Source organism: Callithrix jacchus, chromosome X (genome assembly GCF_049354715.1).
Source record: "Callithrix jacchus isolate 240 chromosome X, calJac240_pri, whole genome shotgun sequence".
In the NCBI taxonomy this organism is placed as follows: Eukaryota; Metazoa; Chordata; class Mammalia; order Primates; family Cebidae; genus Callithrix; species Callithrix jacchus.
The window spans coordinates 1,539,944-1,546,952 of NC_133524.1; the positions used below are offsets into that span (position 1 = coordinate 1,539,944).

The window sequence follows — 7,009 nt, forward strand, 5'->3', positions numbered from 1 at the left end:
AAAAACTTTGCTTCTTCCACTTTTACTTTATACCATTCTACATCCACTTTGGAAGATTGTAAGAGAAAGAAATGAATGAAATTTGCACTGCTCTGTTTGCTTGATTTTTGGTTTTTTTTTTTTTTTTTTTTTTTTTGAGTGTGAAACTTGTGGCTTTGAAGCCACTATTTCTGGTGGGAAAATAGAAGGAAAATAAATCAGAAAAATGTCTCTTGCGGAAAAAACGTTGTTTGTCGTATGTGTGTGGCTGTGTGTGCACGAGTGTGTGTGTATGTGACTCTGTGTGTGTGTGTTTACCAGGATCCCACGTTTTGTAACCGCTGTGAGAGATGAAAACGAAATTTCTCCCACATCCTAATGCCGATGACAGTCTCCGAGTTGCACTGGAAAGAGTAAGACGCCCAGTGTCCTTGCAAACTCACAGACGTGCGTGATCTTTTTTTCATACTGCACTGACAAAAATATTGAATTATGTTTTGATGCTGCAAGACTCCAGCAGAGAAGGGAGCAATGAAGTATGGAGTATATTTGTGGAAGATAACACGGCGCTTCCAGAATGGAGCGGTAATGGATGAAGACGGGTGCTCTGACTCTGCCTCCAGTCACTTCAGGCAATGCTGGCGACTATAGGCACTCACGAGGCCATGACTCCCCTCGCTCATGCTGCATGGAAGCTTTTGCAATCTGTGAGTGCTCATCCTTAAAATGAGGAAAAGATTGTTTCAGAAATTAAAGGGGAAAAAGAGACATCCCTCCTACGTCACCACCCCACAGAAACCTGGAAAGGGTTAACAACAAAACTAAAATCCTGAGATTAACACACTTTTTCTTACTGGGAAAGTCCCATTAGCGCTTACACCACGAAAAGTCTTAGCGTGCATATTCCCATATGGTTGGGAGGAAATGAGCCTCACCCCTCACAAAGTGGAGACCATTAATGCTGAGGACACAAATGTCAGTCCTGGGAAAAGGGACCTGTGGCAATTTGTGCCAGAGAAGAAAGGAGGTTTCTTTTTAGAGCCTGTCCACCGGCTCTTAGGATGCTAGACATCCTTGCCAGGTGTGGTGGCTCATGCCTGTAATCCCAGCACTTTGGGAGGCTGAGGAAGGAGGATCACTTAAGGCCAGGAGTTCAAGACCAGCCTGGGCAACACAGCAAGATCAATACAAAAAAAATACAAAAAGTAGCTGGGTGTGGGGGCGTATACCTAAAGTCCCAGCTACTTGCGAGGCTGACGTGGGAGGATTGCTTGAGCCCAGGAGGGCGAAGCTGTAGTGACCTATGATTGTCCAGCCTGGGTGACACAGTGAGACCCTGTCTTAAGAAGAAGAAGAACAAGGAGGACGAGGAGGAAGAGGAAGAAGGAGGAGGAGAGGGAGGAGTAGAAGGAGGAGGACAGGGAGGAGGAGAGGGAGAAGGAGAGGGAGGAGGAGAGGGAGGAGGAGAAGGAGGAGGAGAGGGAGGAGGAGAAGGAGGAGGAGAGGGAGGAGGAGAGGGAGATGAAGAAGGAGGAAAAGAGGGAGGAAAGGAAGGAGGAGGAGAGTGAGGAGGAGAGGGAGAAGGAGAAGGAGGAGGAGAGGGAGGAGGAGAAGGAGGAGGAGAGGGAGGAGGAGAAGGAGGAGGAGAGGGAGGAGGAGAAGGAGGAGGAGAGGGAGGAGGAGAGAAGAAGAAATGTGGACATTTCAATGCATGGTGACCAAAGGCAGAAGAATCCTTGTCATTTTTTTTTTTTTTTATTTTTTGCTTTTGTGGAAAAACAAATGTAATTCAAGAGACAGCAGAGGGAAAAGGCACAGAAGTGAAGTGAAGACGCCAGCAGTGTCTGCTTGGAGCTGCTTTCCGCTGTGCCCTCTTCAGAGACTCAAGCCTCTCTGCTCCTTTCCTCCCCTCTGAATGCTCGTGACACCTGGGGCTGGGTTGAGAGTATTTTCCTTCACTCCTCAGAGCCTCAGACTATCACAGATGCGGGAAGACTTTGATCTGCTGAATCCTGTTCCTCCCAGGAAGCCACTGGGGTCTGCAGAAACACCCCTATAACCCCTGGGGCTCCTGTCCCACTGAGCCGTCCATGAGGTGTCCAGGGGGTCAGCGGGTCAGCTCCCCTGTGTGCATGGTGTGGGGCAGGGGAGCCAGATGTCCCCTTCAACCCCCTTCAGCTCTTGGTGAGCTCTGTAGCTGCAAACAGAAACCAAGTTGGTACCGGGCAGATTAACAAAGGAAAACATGGACCGTGCTGCCTGCAGGAAGAGACAGGTTGGCTAGCCCTTTCCGAAACTACAATTTCTCCAGTGTTTCTGACTCAAAATATGCAAGATACCAATCCGGCATATTTTGGGAAGGCACGTCCTTCACTCCTTCAGCAGACCAAATAGGAAATCATATCCTAGGGTACATGTGAGCTACCCTGGTGATGTCTACAAATCTCAGTGTCTACAAGACATGGGAACTCTCTGCAAACTTCAATGTAAACGGAGAGGTGGGCAGGAGGGAGAGATACAGAGGGACAGAGAGAGAGAGAGACAATAAGAAAAATTAGAGACAGAAAAGAGGGAAAACAGGAGGGAGAGAGAGGAAGAGAAGAGAGAAAGAGAAGGAGAAGAAAGGAGGAAGAGGAGGAGATGGGGAAGAAAAGGAGGAGAGAGATAGGAGAAAGAAAGAGTAAGAAATATAGAAAGGAGAGAGTGTAGAGAGAGAAGAGAATATGAGAAATGCAGTGTGAAACAGAGCGAGAACAGAGAGGGTAGGAAGGAGAGAGAGAGAGAGAGAGAGAGAGAGAGAGAGAGAGAGAGAGAGAGAGAGAGAGAGAGCTCACACAACCACCTGGGGTAGCTATACTTAAAAAGCCAACAGGCCCAGGACTAAAGGCAGAAAACAAATCCCTGTACTCTATTAGTTTCACATATTTTTCTCTTCCCTAAAACATTATGAATTTTTTCACCCCGACTCATAGGAATTTTAATGAGAAGAGTCAAACTCTGTAAAATATTTGAAGAGATTTATTTTGAACAAATATTACAGGAAAGGGGTCCAGGAAACAGACCCCAAATAAGGATTCTTAGATCTGTCGCAAGAAATAATTCAGGGCAAGTCTACAGAGTAAAGTGAAAGCAAGTTTATTAGGAAAGTAAAGGAACAAAAGAACAGCTACTCCGTAGACAGAGCAGCCCCGAGGGCTGCTGGTTGACCATTTTTATGTTATTTCTTATTCAAATGCTAAACAAGGGGTTGATTATTTCAATCTCCTCTTTTTAGACCATATACGGTAGGTAATTAACTGATGTTGCCAAGGCATTTGCAAAGTGTCATGGCGCCGGTGGGAGTGTAGCAGGGAGGACGATCAGACATCACTCTACTCACCATCTTGAGTATGTCAGTCCCATTCACCCCCAAGGCACCATAGAAACTAGAATCTCTCCTCCCCAAGATGGGTCCTAGAAACAAGACCACCTTTTCCCCAAAGCCAGGCATAAAACCTAAAAATATGACTCAAATTCCCTCCACCCGCCTTTCCTTGTAAAAACTGGCCATAAAGAAATGATCTAAGACTATACTTTCAGGGATCATTTCTATAGTATGTTACTAGAGAAGTTTCTCTGAATGTGTAGAGCACCGGGCTACAGTAATCAAAACAGCATGGTACTGGTACCAAAACAGAGATATAGACCAATGGAACAAAACAGAGGCACCAGAGGCAACACAACATACATACAACTATACAATCTTTGATAAACCTGACAAAAACAAGGAATGGGGCAAGGATTCCATGTTTAACAAATGGTGTTGGGAAAACTGGCTAGCCATGTGCAGAAAGCAGAAACTGGACCCCTTCCTGACACCTTACACTAAAATTAACTCCAGATGGATTAAAGACTTAAACATAAGACCTGGCACCATCAAAACCCTAGAAGGAAATCTAGGCAAAACTATCCAGGACATAGGAGTAGGCAAGGACTTTATGAACAAAACACCAAAAGCATTGGCAACAAAAGCCAAAATAGACAAATGGGACCTAATGAAACTCCACAGCTTCTGCACGACAAAAGAAACAGTCACTAGAGTGGATCGGCAACCAACAGAATGGGAAAAAATTTTCGCAGTCTACCCATCTGACAAAGGGCTGATATCCAGAATTTACAAACAACTCAAGCAGATTTACAGGAAAAAAACAAACAAGCCCATTCAAAAGTGGGCAAAGGATATGAACAGATACTTTACGAAAGAAGACATATATGAGGCCAACAATCATATGAAAAAATGCTCATCGTCACTGGTCATCAGAGAGTTGCAAATCAAAACCACATTGAGATACCATCTCACGCCAGTTAGAATGGCAATCATTAAAAAATCTGGAGACAACAGATGCTGGAGAGGATGTGGAGAAAAAGGAACACTTTTACACTGTTGGTGGGAGTGTAAATTAGTCCAACCATTGTGGAAGACAGTGTGGCGATTCCTCAAGGCCTTAGAAATAGAAATTCCATTTGACCCAGCAATCCCATTACTGGGTATATATCCAAAAGACTATAAATCGTTCTACTATAAGGACACATGTACACGAATGTTCATTGCAGCACTGTTTACAATAGCAAAGACCTGGAATCAACCCAAATGCCCATTGATAATAGACTGGATTGGAAAAATGTGGCACATATACACCATGGAATATTATGCAGCAATCAGAAATGATGAGTTCGTGTCGTTTGTAGGGACATGGATGAATCTGGAAAACATCATCCTCAGCAAACTAACACAAGAACAGAAAATGAAACACCGCATATTCTCACTCATAGGTGGGTGATGAAAAATGAGAACACATGGACACAGGGAGGGGAGTACTAAACACTGGGGTCTATTGGGGGGAAAAGGGGAGGGTCAGTGGGAGGGGGAGGTGGGGAGGGATAGCCTGGGGAGAAATGCCAAATGTGGGTGAAGGGGAGAAGAAAAGCAAAGCACACTGCCATGTGTGTACCTACACAACTGTCTTGCATGCTCTGCTCATGTACCCCAAAACCTATAATCCAATAAAAAATTAAAAAAATAAAAAGAAAAAAAAAAAAAGAAAAAAAAAAAAAAGAAATGATCTGAGGGCCAGGCACAGTGGCTTACACCTGTAATTCCTGCACTTTGGGAGGCTGGGGTAGGAGGATCCCTTGAGTCCACAAGTTGGAGACCAACATGGGACACTTCCTGTTTCTTCCATGTAAAACTTTCTGTTCCTCCCCAGTGCAGAACACACTTCCTGTGTCTCCCCTGTGACGGACACACTTCCTGTCATTCTCCTAAGAGAGATACACTTCCTGTGTCTCCCCTGTGACGGACACACTTCCTGTCATTCTCCTAAGAGAGATACACTTCCTGTTCCTCCTCTGTGTAGAACTCATTTTTATTTCTCTTCTGTGAAGGACACACTTCCTGTTTCTTCTCTGTGCAGGACACACTTCCTGTTACTCTCCTTAGAAACACTTCTTGTGTCTCTCCTGTGCAGGACACACTTCCTATTTCTCCCCTGTGAAGGACACACTTTCTGTTTATCCTTTGTGCAGGACACACTTCCTGACCCTCCCCGTGCAGGAAACATATCCTATGTCTACCTATTGCAGGACACACTACTGGTGTCCCCCCTGTGCATAGCACACTTCCTGTTATTCTCCTGAGAGACATACTTCCTGTTCCTTCCCTGCGGAAGACACACTCCCTGTGTCTCCCCTTGTGTCACACACTATCTGTTCCTCCTCTGAGGGGTATACACTTTCTGTTCTTTCCCTCTGCAGTTCAGACTTCTTGTTACTCTCCTGAAACAGACACACTTCCTGTTTCGCCCTGGTGCAGGACACATTTCCTGTGTCTTACCTGTGAAGGACATGTTTCCTGTTACTCTCCTGAGAGAGACACAATTATCGTTCCTGCCTTGTTCAGGACACACTTCCTGTTCTTATCCTGCCCAGCACACACTTTCTGTTTCTGTCTTGTGCAAGTCACACTTCTTGTTACTCTCCTGAGACAGACAAACTTCCTGTTCTTTCTCTGTGCATGACACACTTCCCGTGTCTCCCCTGTGCTGAACATACTTCTTGTTACTCTCCTGAGACAGACACACTTCCTGTTCTTCCCTGTGCATGACATACTTCCTGTTTCTTGCCAGTGCAAGACAGACTTAATGTTTCTCCCCTGTGAAGGACACACGTCATATTCCTACCCTGTGCAGCACATGGTTTCTGTATCTGTCCTGTGCAAGACCACTTCTTGCTACTCTCCTGAGAAAGACAAACTTCCTGTTCTTCCCCTGTGAATGAGACACTTTTTGTGTCTCTCCTGTGCATGACACACTTCCTGTTTCTTGCCTGTGCAGGGTACACTTCCTGTTCCTCCCCTGTGAAGGACACGCTTCCTGTTCCTCCCCTGTGAAGGACACACTTTCTGTGCATACTCTGTGAAGCACACACTTTCTGTTCCTGTCCTGTGTGGGACAGACTTCTTGTAACTGTTCTGAGACAGACACACTTCTTTTTATTTTGGTTGTTGTTTTTAGGTTTCTCTGTCACTCAGGCTGGAGTACAGTGGTACAATCTTGGCTCACTGGAAGCTCCACTTTCTGTATTCAAGAGATTCTCCTACATCAGCCTCCTGATTAGCTGGGATTACAGGCGTGTACCACCAAGCATAACTAATTTTTCTATTTTAGTCGAGATGGTGTTTCACCATTTGGTTAGGCTAGTCTCGAACTCCAAAGCCCATGATCTGCCTGATTTAGACTCCCAAAGTGTTCAGATTACAGGCGTGAGGCTCCATGCCAGGCCCATACACACTTCATGTTCTTCCTCTGTACAGGACACACTTCCTGTTGCTCTCCAGAGACAGACGTACTTCCTGTTTTTCCTCTGCGCAGGACACACTTCCTGTCACTCGCCCGAGACTAATGTACTTCCTTTTCTTCCTTTATGCAGGACACACTTCCTGTGTTTCTCCTGGGCAGCACACACTTCCTGTTGCTCTCTTGAGATGGACCTA

At 45.5% G+C, this 7,009-nt stretch overlaps 1 pseudogene; it reads left to right on the forward strand.

Moving 5' to 3' along the window:
- Positions 1-3,542: 3,542 nt before the first annotated feature.
- On the forward strand, positions 3,543-3,622 carry LOC118150686 (small nucleolar RNA U3; annotated as a pseudogene).
- Positions 3,623-7,009: the final 3,387 nt, after the last annotated feature.